Here is a 22,046-nt window from a genome sequence, read left to right as displayed (position 1 = left end):
TGGCACTTTTTTACTTTATTTTTTTACATAGTTTATGTGGGAACACTATTCGTGTCAAGCAGCGACCTTACATACACCTTGATACAAGCGTTTGAATTTTTATTTTACATACGTATACACCTAATAAATGATTTATAATAATTACATTAGAAATTACAATATTATTTTGTTAATTCTCATCAGATAATGTTTTGAACTTCCTCTAAATAATCCTGTTTTTGAAGTAGGATAATGCCCCTCACGGGTTGCAGGAAAGAAATGTGACCTATTCCCTCATCAACACAGACAGAAATTAAGGATCCGTCAGGCTGGTTGTACCCAATTTGATCGATCAACTTGGTTCATTCAGCCTGCCCATTAATGATTCGCGTATGGCCAGCCTAAATTATTTATCTCATAGGGATTTGATACCCAACTCTACATCATTGTCCCTCTTCTGATTTTTAATACGATCCAGATCTTTTATGACCAAATCCCTAAACACTGTCAGGTTAGATGGTAAACCATCTAGGGGGTTAAATAGGGAAGCATTAGATAAACCAGAATGTTTAACCTCTCCCACATGCTCCTTATTCCCATGAGATGTTTTAGGATTATTGAGAAAATGTCTCTTAAAGAGAAAGTAAACCCTGATGGGTTTTACTTCATTTTTGTTCCCTGCAAAGTAAAAGCATAATGTGCTAGTATGCATCGCAAATACTAGCACATTATGTGACAATTACCTGCAAATGAAGCCCGCGCTGTCCCTGCTGCAGGCCGCATCCATGTTTGCCCCTCTTCCTCCCAGGGCCGCGGACTCTGGCTGCGTGACTGGCCTTCGCGCAGAAGCCGCCAATCACGGCACTCGCTAGTGAAGAGACGGCACGGAGAACGTTTCTTCACAGCGCATGCACTGATGACATCATCGGCACAGTACAAAGTAAATATCTCCTATGCGGCGCACGTTTAGGAGATATTTACTGTACCTACTGTATAGGTAAGTCTTATTATAGGCTTACCTATAGGTACAACTTGAAAATGGAGGTTTACAACCTCTTTAATACCAAGCTTCCTAATGTATTCTTGTAAATCGATAAAAGTGTCAAATCTGTTTAAACCACGTTAGTGTGCAAACTTTGCACCCTTTATATAAAGTGGCTTTCTCTGAGGTATGAAGCAAAAAGAGGGGTTTGCGACTTTAAATGAGGTGTGCGAGATCACACATCTCTATCCTTATCTATATGCAAGAAAAAGAGGGTTTGGGACTTTAAATGAGGTAGGTCTAGCATGACTAAAAGGTGACTCAATGTAAGAAGACATGTTTTATTCAATACATTAAAAAACCTGACATAGCAAAACGAGTAGATGCATGGTAAATAAGCATAACAATCAAATTATTAACCACATATTCATAAAAACAGTCATAGCAATTTGGAGATGACATCCCAAATTACCCCACCATGTTGCTTTTCAAGTGATTCTTTATGATGGACAACTGTCCTATACCTCAGTATGTCATCTCCAAGTTGCTATGATTGTCCACCTGTGTGTAATTTATTTATGTAAAGTCCCACCCAATCTTGCTCTATCCTTGTACAGATTCCTATGGGATGGTACCTGTGTAGGGTTATGATCATTTCACACCCACTCCCCAGAGTGGGTGTTTACTGTGTGTAATTTAATCGCAGTATATGACAGGCCAGACAAGGAGAACGTTAATCCGAGAAGCAGCCAACAGGCCCATGGTAACTCCGGAGGAGCTGCAAAGATCAACAGCTCAGGTAGGAGAATCTGTCCACAGGACAACTATTAGTTGTGCACTCCACAAATCTGGCCTTTATGGAAGGGTGGTAAGAAGAAAGCCATTGTTGAACGAAAGGCATAAAAAGTCCTGTTTGCAGTTTGCGAGAAGCCATGTGGGGGACACAGCAAACACGTGGAAGAAGGTGTTCTGGTTAGAGGAGACTAAAATTGAACTTTTTGGCCTAAAATCAAAATGCTATGTGTGGCGGAAAGCTAACACTGCATATCACCGTGAACACACCATCCCCACCGTAAAACATGGTGGTGGCAGCATCATGTTGTGGGGATGCTTTTTCTTCAGCAGGGACAAGGAAGCTGGTCAGAGTTGATGGGAAGATGGATGGAGCCAAATACAGGGCAATCTTAGAAGAAAACCTTTTAGAGTCTGCAAAGACTTGAGACTTGGGCAGAGGTTCACCTTTCAGCAGGATGATGACGCTATACATACAACCAGAGCTACAATGGAATGGTTTAGATCAAAGCATCATCATGTGTTAGAATGGCTTATTCAAAGTCCTGACTTAAATCCAATTGAGAATCTGTGGCAAGACTTGAAAATTGCTGTTCACAGATGCTCTCCATCCTAGAAGAATGGGCAAAAATGTCACTCTCTAGATGTGCAAAGCTGGTAGAGACATACCCAAAAAGACTTGCAGCTATAATTGCAGGGAAAGGTGGTTCTACAAAGTATTGACTCAGGGGGGCTGAATACAAATGTACCCCACACTTTTCACATATTTATTTGTAAAAAATTTTGAAAACCATTTATCATTTTCCTTCCACTTCACAATTATGTGCCAGTTTGTGTTGGTCTATCACATAAAATACCAATAAAATACATTTACGTTTTTGGTTGTAACATGACAAAATGTGGACAATGTCAAGGGGTGTGAATACTTTTTCAAGGCACTGTAAATTATATTTCTACATGGCAAATAATTTACTATTGGGTGTAGTAGAGTAATAGAAAACCACCAGTCCCAATAGTCATGACATGCATGCTGCTGATTCTGTGTAATTGAATCAGCAGCATGAAGGGGCGTGTTCAAAATAATAGCAGTGTGGAGTTCCATAGCGAGGTCATTATGTCTGTGAAAAAACAGGTGCCCCTTATTTAAGGACAAAGGCAGCAAATGTTGTACATGCTGGGTATAGTGCATTTCTCTCTGAAAATCAAATTAAATGGGTCGGTCCAGACATTGTTCTTTGATTTAAAGTGGGGTTCCACCCAAATTTTGAACATTATCTCTATGCATTCTCTTCCTTGCCTAGATGCTGACATGCTGTGTAAAAAAATTTAAATTGCCGTAATTACCTTTTTTTTTTCTAATCTTCTTAGCACTTCCTGGTTTTCCTCCCATGGGAGTAGGCGTGTTTCTAGCCTCTCCCAGACCTCCCACAGTCCCCTGGGAGCTAGTCTCAGGCTTCCCAGCATGCATTGTGCAACAGCATCATCACAACATCTCGGTGAATTCTGGGAGCACAGCATTTACTGCATCCAGGAAATACATGCTTGTGGGCTTCAAATGCCCACGATGAAGATGGAAACCGCCTTCAGTGAATTTTATAAGTTATTCTTTACAACGAAATCGGACACAGGCGGACTTATTACACAGAACATGTGAGTAGATAATCATAAGAAGAAAAGTTTGTGAATGAACTCCAAAAAAAAAAAAACGATAGAAAGGTGGACCCCTGCTTTAAACCGCGTACTTTGATTAAAATGTTGATTGGAGAGGGGAAAACATATAAAGAAGTACAGAAACTGATAGGCTGGTCAGCTAAAATGATCTCATATGCTTTAAAATGGCAACTAAAACCAGAAAGACATGGAAGAAAATGGAAAACTCCAATTCAAATGGATCGAAGAATAGCCAAAATGGCAGACTCAACCAATGATCAGCTCCAGGGTGATCAAAGAAGGTCTAAAGTTACATGTGAGTACTGTAACAATTAGAAGACGCCTATGTAGTAAAAATGCATATAAAAGCAAAGGAGAAGGCCTTCAAAAAATACAAGGTTGAGGGATCATCATCAGCATTCAGACTTTATAAAGAATGCAACAAGAATGTTATGCCACGTACACATGATCGGAATTCTCGTCGGAAAAGCCTTGGATGGTTTTTCCGATAGGATTCCGCTCAAGCTTGTCTTGCACACACACAGTCACACCAAATTCCAACCTCCAAGAACGCAGTGACGTACAACACGTACGATGGGACTAGAAAAGGGAAGTTCAATACCAAGTGCGCCACCCTTTGGGCTCGTGTTTATCTTGTGTTAGTAGAAGTTTGGTGAGAGATGATTCGTGCTTTTCAGACTCCGATCGTTGCTGCTCTTCAGTTTGTGCTTGTGGGTTTGTATCTGTTCTTCAGTGCGTGTAGTCAGTTCGCATTTGTTTGTCAGTGTGTGCTATTTATAGTACCGTATTTGATGTTCAGCGCGTTCTTGTCCGCTCGTTTCTGATTTTCAGCTCGTTCTTTCAGGCCTTGCTGTTTTTCAGTGCTTTTTGTTTAGTTCGTTCTGACCAGCTGACCGTTTGGAAGCCATGTTGCGGGTACATCCTCGTCGTAGAGTTTGTGCTGTGCGGGGGCTTGGTGTTGGGGTTCTTACTGTGACCCAAGCCCAGTCCATGAACGGGTTGGGGTGGAGTTCATGGACCAAGAATTGGTTGCTCCAGTGTGGCCAATTCTCTCACATGCCTTTGTTGTGGGAGATCCAGGAGAATAACCCTGATGATTTCAGGAATTATCTCCGGATGACAGACCCCATTTTTCACCGTTTGTTGGCTTTGCTGTCCCCTTATATTAGCAGGCAGGACACCTGCACGCGGCAAGCCATCACTCCCGAACAAAAGCTAGTCGCCACGTTTTAGTACTTGGCGACTGGGAGAAGTCTGCAGGACCTCAAGTTCTCGACAGGCATCTCCCCCTAGGCTCTGGGGATCATTATTCCAGAACCTGTTCTGCCATCATTCAGGTCCTGCAGAAGGACTATATTAGGGTAAGTTTTCTCCTTTAACATCACATTCTATGTATTTAATGTTTGCTAATGTATTTATTTAATCATTCCCTAATTACCATGTTTGTAATATGCTGGAAATGTCCCCTTTGTGCCCATGCATGCTGGCAGTTTTTAAACTTCTTTTTTTGTCCTTCATGCATATTTGCCTTCATTAACCTCCCCAGCATGCTATCATGGGCCCATATCCACCTAGCCTAGTCACTTAACAATGTATTTTGTCAGCTCCATAGTAGTGCTTTACCCTAAACACCCCCTAAAATGTGTACAAATGTTATTTGTGTCCTTAAATTCAGGCAGAGTGCCAGAGGCTTTTTTTTGCAGTCCCAAAATCATTTTGAACCCTCCCTCTCCCCAACCGCTAAATCAACCCATACCAATCCTCTATCTGCTGACTTTGCCAAACCCATACACACTATACCTACCTCTTTTGTGTTCATATTTATGGATTAATATACCAAAGCATGTAGTGCAAGGGCCTGCCTGAATACTTTCAAATGGTACTGTTTAAAGTTTGGTTCTCCTATTATCTTGCTAGTTAATTGCAGAATGTAAAAATGTGCTTCAATTTGTACAGTGTGTATTCATATATTTGTATTATGACACTTCTTACCTGTCCAGTGGGCTGCCAATAGTGTAAGTAAGGAGGGGCTGGCCAAAAGTAACAAACATTATTTATGCATTGAGCTCTCAATGAAGTGGAGAGGGTTACCTGTCCAAAACATCTCCCCTCCCCCTAAAATTGTTACAATGGGCCATCAGAGGGGGTTGAATCTGCTAAATGGACCTTATATTTTTGCTCTTAAATACTTCTTCAAAAAAATGTTATACCGGTGTTGGCCAAGAATGTTTGTGTCTAATCTGCTTGCAATGTTTATGTGCAAAATGACTACTTTTTATGTTTTTGTTTGACTCCACAGTTTCCTTCAACGCCACAGGAATGGCAGATTGTGGCATCCCACTTTGCCGACCGTTGGGACTTTCCCAACTGTGGAGGGGCAATTGATGGGAAACACATCCACATTGTACCACCATCCCAATCGGGGCGATACTATTATAACTATAAGGGGTTTCATAGTATTTTGTTGATGGCGCTGGTGTCTGTGACGTATGAGTTTCTGTATGTGGACGTGGGGAGGAATGGCTGGATGTCAGATGGTGGAGTCTTCTTTCGACCGAGTTCTTTCGACATCTCCAGAGTGGTGGCTTGGGATTGCCACCTGCAGAAGATAACGTTGAAGGACTACCGTTTGTGTTTGTCGCAGATGAGGCATTCGGTCTGGGTGATCACGTGATGAGGCCATTCCCCCAGAGGACCCTAACCCCAGAGAAGAGAGTTTTTAATTACCGGCTGGCCAGAAGAGTTGTGGAGAATGCAGTTGGGATAATGGCCAGCCGGTTCCGCCTATTTTTAACTTCCATAAATATGGAGGAGTACAAACTAAACCACATTGTGTTATCTTGCTGCATACTGCTCAACTTTTTAAAAGGAAATAATCCAAAATATGTTGCCTCAGTTGGGCCTGAGGCCGGACTTAATGAAACACTGACGGCCCTGGAAGCAGGCCGTCCTGGCTTGCCCCCCCCAAAGCGCCCATGAAGTACAGAAAAATATGTCAAATATTTTACGGGTAGGGGGGCCATTGCTTTGTCAGCCAATTTGGAATAAATTTTCTATTTTATCAGATAAAATCTTGATTTTCATTTACTGCTTGTGTTTCTCTGCTGTCTCTTAGGTTCTCCTAGTGCACTTGTAGTGCCAAGTGGTTTTTCCATTATTAAATAACACCCATTGTCACTGTAAACACAAACTGAATACAAAAACTGGTATTGATCATTGAAAGAAGAAGTCACACATTGTTGAGTATAAAACCTTTTACTCCGTGCACATGTGCGTTGTAAAACTTTTTTTTTTTTTAAAATCAAAAAATATAGGTTTCTTAAAGTTTTAGCTTGAATTTTTTTAGGGTACATAAACAGGCATGTTTCAAAACATAACATACACAACTCATGAACTTACAAAGTTCAACATTGAAAGGAAGGGGTTGCAGCCACAAAACGCGTACATTGATATCCCCTGATGGCAGATAGCACATGTTGACACATTGTGTGCATCTTCAAAATCTGGCTTTTACAATGCATAAAAAATTGTTAAAAACAAAAAAAAAAGTGGCATTTTTTGGGTATTTATATTCTTCCTAGTAAATCAATCATGTTCTTCAGTTTGACTTCAATCACATGTGTTTTTTGCTTTATAAAGTCTAAATCCTGACTACAATACATGATCTCCTGGATAAGCCTTTGGGCACTGTCAGTGATGAAATTAGGAGCTTGTTCTTCAACAACATGCACATCACCTAAAAGAAAAAATACACACCATGTATTATAAATATGCTGGCATACATCTATTACCTGAATCTGTGGTGTCAGACACTCACCTGTTGTGGTGACAATTTCCACCACCTCTCCTTCCTCCACATCCTCAGCTTGTGGTGTTTACTGGTCCCCTTCTTCAAGAGGTGGGGGGGGGGGGTCCTGGAGTCCTCAGACATCCTGAGTCTTTTCTCCCCTATGAGAATGAAACAAAAGGTATACTTAGCACACAGATATTAGAGGCCGGAAATAGTAACATTTGTTTTTTTTTTCTTTTTTTTTTTTTTTTTTTGCCGCTTCAGTTAACTTTGTCCAGGGACTATCGTCAGTATGTTGTTCACGTATGTCCCAAATCCAGTCACATCATTACGGCCATACAGTGCTTTCCCCCTTTTTTTTTTTTTTTTTTTTAAAGCATTAGGCTGTGCAGGTATTGTATTACAATATAAATTTCGGTATACACAGTTGCAATGATATCGCCTTACAAGGTACATAACATACAGGGCCAGTTAGCCGTCTATTCGCGTGAAGCTATTGTTCATAGCTATATGTGTTGATACTTTCCTATCTGGTGTATCCCCCCATCCGCCCTCCTATATCCCCCCCCCTGTTTATCCCCTATATGTGCAAGGCACCTAGGTTCCATCCATTGTTTCCTTTTTTTCTCTTTCTTCTCGGCTCTGACCTCTGGGCTGCTCTTAGCTCAACCCACCCCATTAATAGGAAGCGGATGTTCTCGGCCCTAGGATAGTATGGATGAGGGGGACGGCATTGTTTGAATCCAGAGGTTCCACATTCCTATGAATTTATTGTAACTGCTTGACCTAGTGTGGAATGTTCTCTCATTCCACACTGTGGAGTTAACAGCTCCCAACCAATCTTCCGGGGTAGGAGGAGTTCTTGATTGCCAAGACTGTGCGATTAATTTTCTGGCTTGGAACAGGCATCTTGCTACCGCAACCGCCGTGTTCCTGTCTCTTAGATCATTAGTAACGTGCCCCAGCACGCAGGTCCTAGGATCTATCTCTAGCTTAATTTTAAACGTGGTGTTTATTTTCTTTACAATCTCAGACCAGTATCTCACTAGTTTTGGACATCTCCAAAACATATGGATCAGATCTCCTGTTTCCCTGCATCTGGGGCACTCATCATTGATTCGACGGCCAAACATAAAGAGCTTTTTTGGCGTATAGTAGGACCTGTGCAATAGCATCAGATGGGAGGCCTTATGTGAGGGAGAGACCGACACCTCCGGTCCTAATTCCAAAATCCTTTTCCACTGTGTGTCCGTTATCTCCCCCACATCGGCCGCCCATCTGTCCCTACCCCCGAAAGAACCTACGTGCGTATTCATTTTCTTTATTAGTTGAGTATATATCTCTGCGATTAACCCCTTGGAGGTCTCTGATTTTATTATTGTTTGTAATAGTGGGATATTACACCATGTGGGGGGTTGGCTCCCGAACTGCTTGCTTAGGGCGTGTCTGATCTGTAAATAGCTATAGAGTACACGGCTTGGTAGCCCGTATTCGTGCCTTAGTTCCTCAAAGGGTTTCAGGGAATTCCCTTCATATATCTGAGTCAGTCGACGAATCCCGTTCCTTTCCCACAGTTTGTTCCTATCGACAGGTAATAGTTCCTGCAGATTCTTATTGTTCCAGATTGGTGAGTATTCTGAAAGTCCCTTGTACCCCATTATTCGCTTAGCTGTCTGCCAGACCCTAGTGATCATTTTAAGTGTCGAAGTCTCTCCCTGGAATGAGTCTGCCTCCAGTGCCTCAACCAGTGAGCTATGTGGGCTTCTCTGCAGAGCAATCTGGGCGTTCTTGCTTCCCCCCCCGTCAATGGCGCATCCCCCAAGTTGCTGCAACTGTGCTGCCAGAAAGTAGGTAAACGGGTGTGGGACCCCCAGTCCCCCCTCCGTGGCGGGGCATTGCAACTTTTGTAGGCTTATCCTGGCCTGTCCTTTTTTCCAGATTAGTTCCCTAAAAAGGGATTGGATTCTTTGGAACCACTTCTCCCCAATCCATACTGGGGAGTTGTGGAGCAAGTATAGTAGCTGGGGCAGCCATACCATCTTGATCAAGTTAACCCGGCCTGCCATAGAAAGGGGGAGTCTACACCAGATGTCACATTTTTTTTTAATTTTTAATAAGAGGGGGGCCAGGTTGTCTTCGATGAAAGTACCAGGGTCCTTGGACATCACGACACCCAGGTACTTCATTTTCCCCGTAACTCTCAGTTGGGGTAAGCTCATTGAGATAGAACTGGTCAGTGGATCGACCGGTAGGAGCGATGATTTCTCCCAATTGGTATTCAGCCCTGAGAGTTTTCCAAATTCCTCCACTAGGTGCATTACTTTCTCCAATGAGGAGGGTATATCCCCAAGGAAGAATAGAACATCGTCCGCAAAAAGCGCTATTCTCTCTTCCTCGCCTTTTCTACGGAAACCCTGTAGATCAGGTGATGATCTCACCACTCCCGCCAGTGGCTCCATAGCCAAGACGAACAACAACGGGGATAGGGGACAACCCTGTCTTGTCCCTCTTTCGAGGGGGAAGCTTTCCGAATAGTCGTTGTTTATTTTGAGTTTTGCCCTTGGATGGTTGTAAAGAATTTTTAACCAATTGATGAATATGGGACCAAATCCAAACTTCTCCAGCACCCACCAAAGATATTCCCACTCCAGGCTATCGAAGGCCTTGGCGGTGTCCAAAGACAGTATGGCTCTAGGCCCCGCGTTCTCCGTTGGAACCTGGATATTCAAATATGCCCTTCTAATGTTGGTGCTGGTGGACCGACCGGGAATAAATCCCGATTGATCTGAGTGCACGAGTTTTGCAATACATTTGTTTAATCTGGACGCTAGCACCTTTGCTACAATCTTGGCGTCTGAACACAGCAGTGATATTGGTCTATATGAGGTGACTTCCAGTTGGTCTCTTCCCTCTTTTGGTATCACCACTATGTCAGCCTCCAACATTGATGAGGGTAGCCTCCCATCCTTAGATGCTTGTTCCAGTACTTTTAGCAGCTCCGGAAGTAGGACCTCCCCATACTTTCTATAGATCTCCAATGGCAGACCATCCGGGCCAGGGGATTTCTGGCCTGACAGCTCTGTAACAGCCTTTTGCAGCTCCTCCAGGGTCAGGGGGGACTCCATCTCGCTCCTATCCCCTTCCGAAAGCACTGGCATATCCACCCCCTCCACAAACCCATCCATATCGCGCCGGTTCGACCTCCGGCGCGACCTGTACAGGTCCCTGTAGAACGCGGTGAAGGTCTCTAGGACCTTAGCAGGTTCGGAGGTAACCTCGCCAGCCAGTGTCCTAATTGAAAGAATGGCCGATGGGGAAAGGTTAGACTTAGTTATAAGTGCCAGCATCCGACCTACTTTCTCCCCTTCGCCATAGTAGTTTTGCTTTTGGAACAGTCTTTTATTTTCTGCTCTTCTGTTAATTAATTCCCTATATTCTAGTTGTTTACTGAGCCAGACCTCTTGCTTTGCGGGGGTTGGGTCCGTCACATACTGTGCCTCTGACTCCATAGCCTCCCTACTGGCCCTCACCTCCCATTCCCTTGATTTTTTCTTAACTATGACAACCTGTTGGTGTAGTAGTCCCCTAAGGAACGCTTTTAAAGTGTCCCACACTATCCCCGCAGGGGCTGTGTCTACGTTGAACGTTACAAACTCTTTTAGTTTGGAAGTAATTTCTGCTGGGCTGCTTATTAAATCCAACCATAATGGTTTTATTGTCCACCTTTTCCGGCTAGGTCTAACATTTAAATTCAGGGTCAGGATCAGGGGGGAGTGGTCTGAGATACCCCTCGGCTTATACTCTATGTCCCCTATTATTTGCAGAGCTTCACTGTTGCCTACTGCCATATCTATTCGTGAAAGAGTGGAGTGGGATCCCGAATAACAAGAGTACTGTCGGGTTTTTGGGTTATGGGATCTCCACAGGTCACACCACCCGACTTCTACCAGAAATTGGCCTAAGCGGCCTTCCGATAGCCTTTCTGCCCGATTTATAGGCGGAAAACGGTCCATTTTATTATCCAAAACTGCATTAAAATCCCCCACCAAAATTATCGGTACATCTAGCTTGTTCTCCACAAATTCCAGCAGCTCCAAAATGATCTCTGTTTTAAACGGGGGAGGGATATAAATATTTGCTATTACCAGAGGCTTGTTTTCTATGACGCAACTTAAAAAGACATAACGACCCAACGTGTCGATTCTGGCTTCCCTGCAGGAAAACGGGATGCCTCTCCCCACCAATATGCTCACCCCTCTTGAATATGAGGTGTGGACTGAATGATACTGTGCTTGAAATTTATAGTTCCGAACATGTAGTTTGGTATCGTTAGTGAGGTGAGTTTCCTGCAGGCAAGCCAGTCCAACGCCATGAGCTTCCATTACTGCAAAAACTGCTGCCCTTTTAACTGGGTCACCCATACCCCTGATATTCCAAGAGCCTATCTTTAGCATTTTAAGAAATGTTTTGATAGAGAAGGCAAGAGTGCATCAAGAAGAGAGGGAGGAGAAAAAAAAAAAGAAGAGACGAGAAAAAGGAAAAAAAAAAAAAAAAGAAAAGAGAACCCAAGAAAAAAAAAGGGAAGAATATCCAAAAGGAGAGGGCGTTTTGTTTGTGTGCTGGTGAATGCCAAATTGTTCGTGAGCACTATGGTTGTGTTAAAAAAAGACAAAGAATAAAAAATAAATAGATTGGGGACGGGCGGAGGGCCCCCGCGTCCGGGGGCTCCCCCCCCCGTATTTCCAAGCTGCAAGTGCAAACTCCACGTGCTAGTATACTTTACATTTATTATTACAGGCCCACCCTTCGTGACTATATGTGCCTTGTATTTGCCCCATTGCCTAGCCCTATGTCTCACTATAGACCCCCCTCCCTCCCCACCCACAGCTTTGTGCACCCCCCTTGTTACCACCCATGTTTGTGACCCCCCCTCTGCCTAATTAGGCTAGCCCTAGGGGCTGTGCTTGTGACCTTATTCTCCCCTCCCAGCCATACTAAGAATACCTCCCCATGATTGTGCTGAAAAAATATATTATAACTCGCTACCACATTCTTACCCCCCTTCCCCCCTCCCTCCACCCTCTTCCAAAACCCCAAGACAACATTTAAAGCATACAAAACTAGTGAGATCACATCCTTTCTCCGTGTTCCCATCTCACACCCCCCCCCCCTTCCCCCCTCCCGCGTCCCCGTGACCATTGCTGGTTGCTATGGGAAAAAAAAAAAAAAAAGACAAAAAAGGATAACAAACAAAAAAGAGAAACAAAAAAAAAAAACCCAAGAGAAAAAAAAAAAAAAAAAATTTCACATTGTCCTCTTTTCCTATCCAGGTTTGGTCTTATTTGAACACTAGCTCTGCAAATCCGCTTTGTTGTCGTCTAGCCACTTTGTTGCCCCCGCTATAGTGTCAAAAAAGTGGGTGGACCCCAGGGCAGAGATACGCAATCGTGCAGGATACAACAGAGCATATTCTAGATTGTAGGGCCGCAGGCTACGCTTAATGTCCCTGAATTCAGCCCTCCGTTTCTGTAGGTCTGGGGAGTAGTCGGGAAAAAATAAAATCTTGACTCCATTATATAAAATGTCCCCCAGCTCTCTAGCCCTACGCATCAGCGTTACCTTGTCTCTGTAATTAAGGAGCTTCATTATTATTGGCCTAGGGTGTCCTCCAGGTGCTGGGGCCCTGGATGGAACTCTGTGAGCTCTTTCAATAGCGAAGAGGTGGGAGAAGGTTTCCATCCCAAACACTCCCCTAAGCCACCTCTCCAGGAACTCCTCAGGTTGGGGACCCTCGCACCGCTCCGGTAGGCCTACTATCCTCACATTGTTCCTGCGAGACCTATTCTCCATTTCCTCTATTTTGCCTTTATGCAAGCCCATCTGCAATTTTAATGATTTGAGCTCTTGCCTCAATGGGATTAGTTCGTCCTCAGCCTGACTAACTCTCTCCTCCAGTGCAGTTGTTCTAGCAATAGTCCTTTGCAGTTCTTGATTTAGCGTAGTTATCTCTTCTTTTAATCCCATCAGCTGGTCGCACAAGTCGCTTAAGGAGGCCTTGCAAGAATTAACAGCGCATAGGACATCTTTTAATGTGGGTTTGGGCTCTAATGGGGCGTCATGCGCCGCAATCTTGCTAGCTGCTGGTCCCGCGGATTCGCCAGTAGATCTATTGCTGCTCACCGTTTTTGTTGTGTGTGACGCCGCTGGTCCTTTTCCTAGGCTCCTCCTGTCCCCTAAGCCCCCTGCATGCGGCCCATCCTGTTGCTGCTGGGTGTTTTTGGATGGGGATGGGGTAGGGAGATGCGAAAATTTTTCCAGTTTAGCCGCGGCGGCAGCTGCTGCCTGGTTCGCCTTTTCCTTTGATGTGCGGGTCGTTTGAGAGCTGGCGCTGTCCTGCTGTTGCAGTTCCTCTCCCCTTTTCCTGGTCATGGCTTTTTAGGTGAATCAAGGGAGTGTGTGAAAGGTTTGAGCCGCTCGCGGGGTTAGTGCTTTCCTTTCTCCCTCTCTTTGCCTTCGCCTGTTTACGGATACTACTTAGGTGGTTGTCCACTTTTAAGCTTAGGCGGTGTTACAGTTCAATACAATTAGTATAATATGGAGAGGGGTCAGCGTTGCTCTATTTGTCGCGACCCTTCGCTAGTCACCAGGGGGTATCCCCTCCTCTAACAGGCACAAATCGCAGAGTATCAGAGTATCAGATAGCCCAAGCTTGCCAAATGCCAGATTGATCACTGGATGGCAGTATATCAAAACTGCCTGGGCCCACCTAAACCACCCCCTCCCCCTATCAGTAGTAGAGAGCTAGAAGACTGAGCCTTGAAGAGAAAGATAGGAAGAAACAGTCCGTCCCAGGTATAGCTGCAAAAGATGGTACCTTGGTGCTGCCAAATACCTGGGCAGCGCAGGGACGCCTCTGGGGGTTAATCCCCTCGCCGGCGGTGCACGCCGTCCACACCGCTTCTCCTCGCCGACGCCGAGGCCGTTGCCAGGCAACTGACACAGGCAGGCAGCCTGGACTCCTCCGCCCCGCTCCGTGGGCTCCGAGCTGAATGCTTTCCCGAGCGGCTATGACACTGCGCCGCTGGGGGGACAGAACTAGGGGAGCCAGGCAGCCGGGAGAGCGCCGGGATCTGCAGGGTGAGAGAGGCTACGACTGTCAGGCCAGGACGCTGGCTGGATCCCGTGGACACGGAGGCATGGGGCTGGGGGAGAATCGCACGCTCTCACTCTGGCATCCGGTCACGCCCCCCCGGAAATAGTAACATTGCTTGGAAGTGGGGTACAATTGTCTGTTTGGGCAGAGTTCAAAGCTGAAGACATGATTTAGTGCTCCTGAGTGTCCTCTCCTTACATTACACTGAATCAAGTTTGCAATTCCTTCTAGTTTCAAACACATCTAGACAACAATGTCCTAAACTTTTAATACAAATTATCATGACCAAATGTAGTCAACCCTGTATCTGGCAAAAACATTGTATTTAGTTGGCAAACAAACAATGTTTACTACGACTGATTACTGTGCCCATGAACATGAAAGTCAAGCAAAAAGAAAGTTCCCCTAATGGTGGACTTTACCCACCTCAATACAGTGCACTTACACCCCCTTCCTGCCCAGACCAATTTTCAGCTTTCAGCGCTCTCACACTTTGAATGACAATTACTCAGTCGTGCAACACTGTACCCATATGAAATTTGCGTCCTTTTTTTCACACAAATAGAGCTTTCTTTTGGTGGTATTTAATCACTAGTGGGTTTTTTATTTTTTGTGCTATAAATAAAAAAGACCGTAAATTTTGTGAAAAAAATGCCTTTTTCTTTGTTTCTGTCATAAAATTTTGCAAATTAGTAATTTTTCTTCATAAATTATGGCCAAAATTTATACTGCTACATATCTTTGGTAAAAATAACCCAAATTAGTGTAAATTATTTGATCTTTGTGAAAGTTATAGAGTCTACAAACTATGGTGCCAATCACTGAAAATTGATCACATCTGATCACACAGATGTACTGATGGTCTATCTCATTTCTTGGTACACTAACAAGTCAGAAAAGTACAAATACCCCCTAAATGGCCCCTTTTTAGAAAGTAGACATTCCAAGGTATTAAGTAAGTAGCATGGTGAATTTTTTTAAGTTGTAATTTTTTCCCACAATTCTTTGCAAAATGAAGATTTTTTTTTTTTTTTACAAAATTGTCATATTAACAGGTTATTTCTCTCTCAGAGCATATGCATACAACAAATTATACCCCAAAATACATTCTGCTACTCTTCCTGAGTATGGCAATACCACATGTGTGAGACTTTTACACAGCCTGGCCACATACAAAGGCCGAACATTGAAGTAGCATCTTCATGCGTTCTACGAGCCTAAATGACACATCTCATTTCTCAACCACCATTTACACTTTTGGAGCACCAGGACAATAGAATTGCCCCCAAACTGACCCCATTTTGGAAAGCAAACACCCCAACGTATAATCTATGAGGCATAATGAGTCTTTTGAACGGTTCATTTTTTTCCAGAAGTTTTTGGAAAATGTGGAAAAAAATGAAAATGCATTTTTTTTTACACAAAGTTGTCTATTTATCAGATATTTCCAACACATAGCATGTACGTAGCAAAGATGACACCCCAAAATACATTCTGCTACTCCTCCTGAGTATGGCGATACCACATGTGTGAGACTTTTACACAGCCTGGCCACATACAGAGGCCCAACATCAAAGTAGCACCATCAGGCGTTCTAGGAGCATAAATGACATATATAATTTCCTGGCAACCTATCATTTTTGAAAACCCTTCATATTTCTAACACATAGCATGCACATACCAAGAATTACAATCCAAAATAAATTCTATTGCAGAAAGGGTAAAAAAAAAAAGCATTACCTGTGCTTTTAGTAGTATCCACAGTGGAGAGCACTGGTCCAGGCAGCAGGCAGGGAGATGCTTAGCGACAGCAATATTAACTATCCAGGCAGCAGGCAGGAATATTGTCTATAGTCGGCACAGCACAGTCCATAGAAATTGTCCAGGCAGAGACAGCCAGCACAGCCATAATATTGGTCCTGGTACACTGTTAACTGCAGACACTCATTATTGTACCGCGACAGGCATGGGCATGGTGGCAGTAAGTCAGCAGCAGGCTGAGGGCCACAATCAGGTAAGACCTGTGCACAGGGGCACAGGGGTAGAGGCTTCGACCCACCCAAATCTCTATGAAGCCTCCGGACTCCAGACCCTAATTCCGAAACCTGGAGAAAACAAAAATAATTGTTTTCTCCAACCGGAAAAACAATTCTGGAGCCCCTCACATATGTGAGACCCCTGTGTACTACAGTAGCAGGGCAACAGATCAGTCCAAGCGGTAGGCAAAAGCATAGTCCATAAAACAGGCCAGGGTCGGTTCACATGTAAGCAGTCCAAGCGGTAGGCAGTAGAGTAGTTGATAAAACAGGCCAGGGTCAGTTCACGTGGAGGCAGTCCAAACGGTAGGCAGAGGCATAGTCACAAAACAGGCCAGGGTCAGTTCACATGAAAGCAGTCCAAACGGTAGGCAGAGGCATAGTTAAAAAACAGGCCAGGGTCAGTTCACATGGAAGGCAGTGGCATGGTTATTTGGGAAAGAATGGAAAATGGTCAGCACAGATGATGAAAATGGGGAAATGGTTAAAAATATGGGCTAATATTTTATGGATGTGTGATAAATTTGGAAGCATTCACCAATGCAAAGGCCAGGTTGGGAGGGACACTGGGGACAATGGTAGCTGGTATCTCTTCTAAATCCTCTTTTGGTGCACACGCGACATTTTTTTTGCCGTCTTCGGCCTGCTTCAGATGGTGGAATGCTGAAGAGGAAGTGGCGCTCATGAAATCGGCAAACAGCCTCAGAGCGAAGGTCTTCTTGGGGGGGTCTTTGGTGATAGATGAGGGACGTGACAACTTCTTCTATGAATTTTAGGAAGGGGGCGGGGCTTTCAATGGATTTGGTGTAGACTACGTAGGAATTGTAAATGGCCAAATAGATGAGATAAATTGCTACCTTCTTATACCAGAATCGGGACCTCCTTATTGACAAATAGGGCTGAATCATTTGATTGTTAAAATCTACCCCCCCCATGTAGAGATTATAATCTTGGACACATGTTGGCTTTTCAATGGGACCTTGTCTTCTTTGTACCACAATTGCAGTGTCTTCATGGATGGTGGACATCATGCGCACGTCCCTCTTATCCTTCCACCTCAAGGCCAGCACTTCGTTGCATCTCAGTGATGCTCTTTCCCCCCTTCGCAGCTTTTTGTTCACTAAAGATTGTGGGAAGCCCTTTCTATTTTTTCTGGAGGTTCCACAGGCCAGGGTTTTTGCGATGTATAAGTGTTTGAAAAGGGGCAGGCTGGTGTAAAAGTTGTCAACGTAAATGTGATATCCTTTGTTTAGAAGTGGGTATGCCAGGTCCCATACAATCTTTCCAGTTGTGCCCATGTAGGCCGGGCACTCAGGGGGCTGGAGCTGGGAATCTTTTCCTTCATATATGCGGAATGCATACAAATATCCCGTGGCTCTCTCACATAGCTTGTATAACTTTACTCCGTATCTGGCCCTTTTGCTAGGAATATACTGCTTTATTCCTAGCCGGCCTGGAAAGGGTACCAGGGACTCATCGATGCAAATTTTCTGATCGGGGACATAGAGTTCTGCAAATTGTTGAGAAAAGAAATTTATCAGTGGGCGAATCTTGTATAACTTGTCGTAATTTGGATGATTGTGGGGAGGGCACTGGGTGTTGTCGCTGAAGTGAAGAAAGCGCATTATCATCTTGTATCGGGACCTGGACATTAGGGCAGAATAAATGGGCATATTGTGGATGGGGTGGGTGGACCAATAGGCATGTCTTTCATTTTTTTTTGTAATCCCCATGTTTAGGGTGAGGCCCATAAACATTTTGAACTCCTCCAAATTCAGATCTCTCCACTCAAAAGGACGGGCATAGGATGATTGGGGGTTGTTGGCAATATATTGCTGGGCATACAAATTTGTCTGGTCCACAATAAATTGCAGCATAGTGTCGGGCAAAAACATATGAAAGAAATCAATCTCTGAGAAATTTTGGGTGTTGGTCTGCACACCTGGCAGTGCTGTGAACGGGGGAATAATTGGCGATGCCGAGTTGGAAGGCAGCCATATTGGGTTGGCAAGACCATCTGGCATGTATGTAGAGGCCCTGGCTCTTGGGGGGTGTGATACTCCAGTAGTTGGATTGGAATTTCCTGTGCTGGTACTCAGGCGTGATGTGGCAGGACTGGTACTGGGCCTGGGCATTTGTTCCTGGGGCCTATCGCCGGCGGCAGCGCTGGTACTGGGCAATTGTTCCCGGGGCCTAACGCTGGCGGCAGCGCTGGTACTGGGCCTGGGAATTTGTTCCTGGGGCCTATTGGTGGTGGCAGCGCTAGTACTGGGCATTTGTTCCCGGGGCCTAACACTGGTGGCAGCGCTGGTACTGGGCCTGGGAATTTGTTCCTGGGGCCTATTGGTGGTGGCAGCGCCTGGGAATATAATCCTGGTTTCCAGAGTGCCGTGCCCTTTTGGGAGGGACCCATTCTTCCTCCGAATCATTTGTCGATTCACTATTTGGTTCAAATGCCGAACTTGAATCAGAATCCAAATTGGAATCTGATGAGAACTCCCCGTTGCTCTCGTCGGTCATGGAGAGGATCTGGAACACCTCCTCACTGCTGAATACTCTTTTGGACATGACACGGTGTGACAGGTGGCAGGTGACGGTCACTGATGGGCTGTGCGATAGGTGACAGCTGACGTTCACTGATCGCTGATGACGGTGTGACAGGCGATGGTCACTGAAGGGGGACAGGCCACGGACAGTTACTGGTGATGGGTGACGGTCACTAAAAGGTGACAGGTGATCGGTGATGGCTGACGGTCACCGATGGGTGACAGGTGATGGGTAACGGGTGATGGCTGGCGGTCACTGATGGGTGACGGGTGATGGCTGGCGGTCACTGATGGGTGACGGGTGATGGCTGGCGGTCACTGATGGGTGACGGGTGGCGGTCACTGATGGGTGACGGGTGATGGCTGGCAGTCACTGATGGGTGACGGGTGATGGCTGACGGGTGACAGGTGCACCGCTGATGGTCACTGATTTGTGACGGGTGACAGGTGCACCGCTGATGGTCACTGATATGTGACGGGTGACAGGAGCACCGCTGGCGGTCACTGATGGGTGACGGGTGATGGCTGGCGGTCACTGACGGGTGAAGGCTGGCGGTCACTGATGGGTGACGGCTGGCGGTCACTGATGGGTGACGGGTGACGGCTGGCGGTCACTGATGGGTGACGGGTGATGGCTGACAGGTGACAGGTGCACCGCTGATGGTCACTGATTTGTGACGGGTGACAGGTGCACCGCTGATGGTCACTGATTTGTGACGGGTGACAGGTGCACCGCTGATGGTCACTGATTTGTGACGGGTGACAGGTGCACCGCTGACGGTCACTGATGGCAGTCCCTTATGTGACAGGTGCACTTTGTTGGGTGACAGATGACAATTGGGGGGGGCGATGGGACAGGTGTGGTGTTGGTGCAGACACTACAGAACACAGATCGGTAACTCACTACTTCTGGCTCTTCTCTCCTCACACTGGAAACGGTGTGTGAGGAGAGAAGAGCTGGTAACAGCTAGTTACCGCTCTGTGTTTACATTTATGATCGGCTGTGAATGGATCACAGCCGATCACGTGGGTAAACAGCCAGCCAATGGCTGTTTACCGGCGTCAGTGACGAGTAGTGTTCCCGGAACACTCCGTCACCGACGTGCACGTGCAGCGCGCTCACGATCGCGCGCATGCGCCGTGCACTATGGGGTGGACCTATCTGTGATCGGCCATGACTTCATCACGGCCGATCACGTGGTAAACAGCCATGTCCAATGGCTGTTCACCCCCCTCGGTGGCGAGCGGTGTCTCCGTGACACGCCGCCACCGAAGGAACAGGGATGCGCGCGCACGATCGCGCGCATTCCCTGTTTAAATGGGAGGACATCATATGACGCCCTCCCGCAACGAGAGCCGCGCCGCCTGGCCGTCAAATGACGGCCGGTGGTCGGCAAGCGGTTAAAGGCACGTATGGATAAATATAGGAGAAAATGTATAATATATAAAAAAAGTAATTTATTCATTTCAAAAACATCTTAAAAACATCAATAACAATATAGATATAGCGAGCAATGAAAGGAATGCGATTTATGCATTTATACATATGTTGGATATTGGTACCAATGTTTTTTCACCCGATGCGTTTCGGAGATGTTTAGCCTCCTTCTTCAGGGGTGAATGTGAGTTATAGCAAGGGTTTCTAAATTAGAAATAATGTGTTTAGCAAAGAAATCATGAGTATTTATACATATTAGGCTTCACAGACAAAGATACATATTATATTTTCATTCCATTACACTCACATTGGCAATATGTAGACTAGCTTCGCATTCCAGAAAAGCAGTTAAAAGCAGAGGCGCTGACACTGTCTGCCCATCCAGCGTGTTTCCCAATTGGGATCAATACGGGTTGATTGTCATACCCAAAGTCTTAGTATTTCATGCGTAGCAAGTACAAATGACTAGGTATAGGTGTGTGTGGATAGGTTTGATTCCTCATAAATCAGAGGAAAAAGCCCACATATGTAGGACATAGAGAAGTTTTGGATCTGAGATTCCACTGAGGCCAGATGCGGGTCCTGTAAAATGTAAAAATGTAGAAGTATGTAGTAACCAATCAATGATTTAAGATATTACTTATTTGTGAGAAAAGAGGGTCTTATAGTAGTAGGGGTACAACATACCTGATCCAGCTATTGTAGGGGATTCAAGAGAAAGTGATGAAAGTAACTGGTGTGAGTTGTGTATCCTGAGTGGCTGGAAGAAATTGATACAAAAGGGGAAAGGGAAGATATGAGGATATCATTAGATAAATATATAATTTATACAATTAGGAATTGTTAACAGTTAGGGGTATATATTTTTCTCAAGGGTTAGTGTAATCCAGATACATCTGGATTATCCTTGGTAAGATAGTAGTGGTTGGTTAAATGTTATTCAGATTAGTGAAAAAAGGGGGGAGGGGGAGGGGAGGGGGAAGAAAGGGGAGAGGGGGGGGGGAGGGAGAAGGAGAAAGAGGGGAAGAAAAGAGAGAAGGAACAGAGGATCTCAGCTACAGCTATAAAGAATCTCTCACAGCTGCAGCGGTACACTTGTATAAATAAAACAGCATGAGGGTAAAGTAGAGGCATAGATTGTGTATTAAAATCACAGAGGCAGCATATGGGTTAAATGAAAGCAATAGATTGTGTATTAAAGATACTCACTTTTTTGTATAGACTTATTGGGCATCAGCTCAGACCGACAGCGTCCTGCACACAAGAGAGGACGCTCGGTCTGGGCTGTGTAGAAGTATATAAAGCCCTCCCCACCAATCAGCTGCTGATGTGATCACCAACAGCTGATTGTGGTAGAGGAGGGACGGACGCGCTCAGAATGGCCCCCCGGGTGGAGCGAACGCCGCCAGGCCCTCACCTCGCATGCGCCGGCATCCGCGATGAGGCGTGGCCACGCCCACTACACCGCCTGGCTTTCCCGGTGGACTGCGCATGCCCGCAAGATGGAGGACAGTGTCAGCAACACTGTGTCCTCACACAACGCCGCCATGAGCCAGGAACGCTCAGGCGGCTTTGTGTGCCGGGTAAACCACAGATCGCTGGTAGGAATAGTAAAGGCACAAGTAGCCATACATAAATAGGAATCATGTAAATCACAAT

The 22,046-nt window shown here is 45.2% G+C and overlaps 1 long non-coding RNA gene across 1 annotated transcript in view; it reads right to left on the bottom strand.

Moving 5' to 3' along the window:
- Positions 1–6,662: 6,662 nt before the first annotated feature.
- LOC141130000 (uncharacterized) overlaps positions 6,663–22,046 on the bottom strand; it is a 67,530-nt gene continuing 52,146 nt past the window's right edge. The window contains exons 2-3 of the long non-coding RNA XR_012241939.1: positions 7,242–7,372; positions 6,663–7,160 (exon numbers count right to left, since the gene is read on the bottom strand). This is a non-coding gene — a long non-coding RNA (uncharacterized lncRNA). The remainder of the gene's footprint in view (positions 7,161–7,241; positions 7,373–22,046) is intronic.

This window comes from Aquarana catesbeiana, linkage group LG02 (genome assembly GCF_042186555.1).
Source record: "Aquarana catesbeiana isolate 2022-GZ linkage group LG02, ASM4218655v1, whole genome shotgun sequence".
In the NCBI taxonomy this organism is placed as follows: Eukaryota; Metazoa; Chordata; class Amphibia; order Anura; family Ranidae; genus Aquarana; species Aquarana catesbeiana.
Note: the sequence above shows the minus strand (reverse complement) of the source record. Positions and strands in the feature narration are given on the sequence as shown.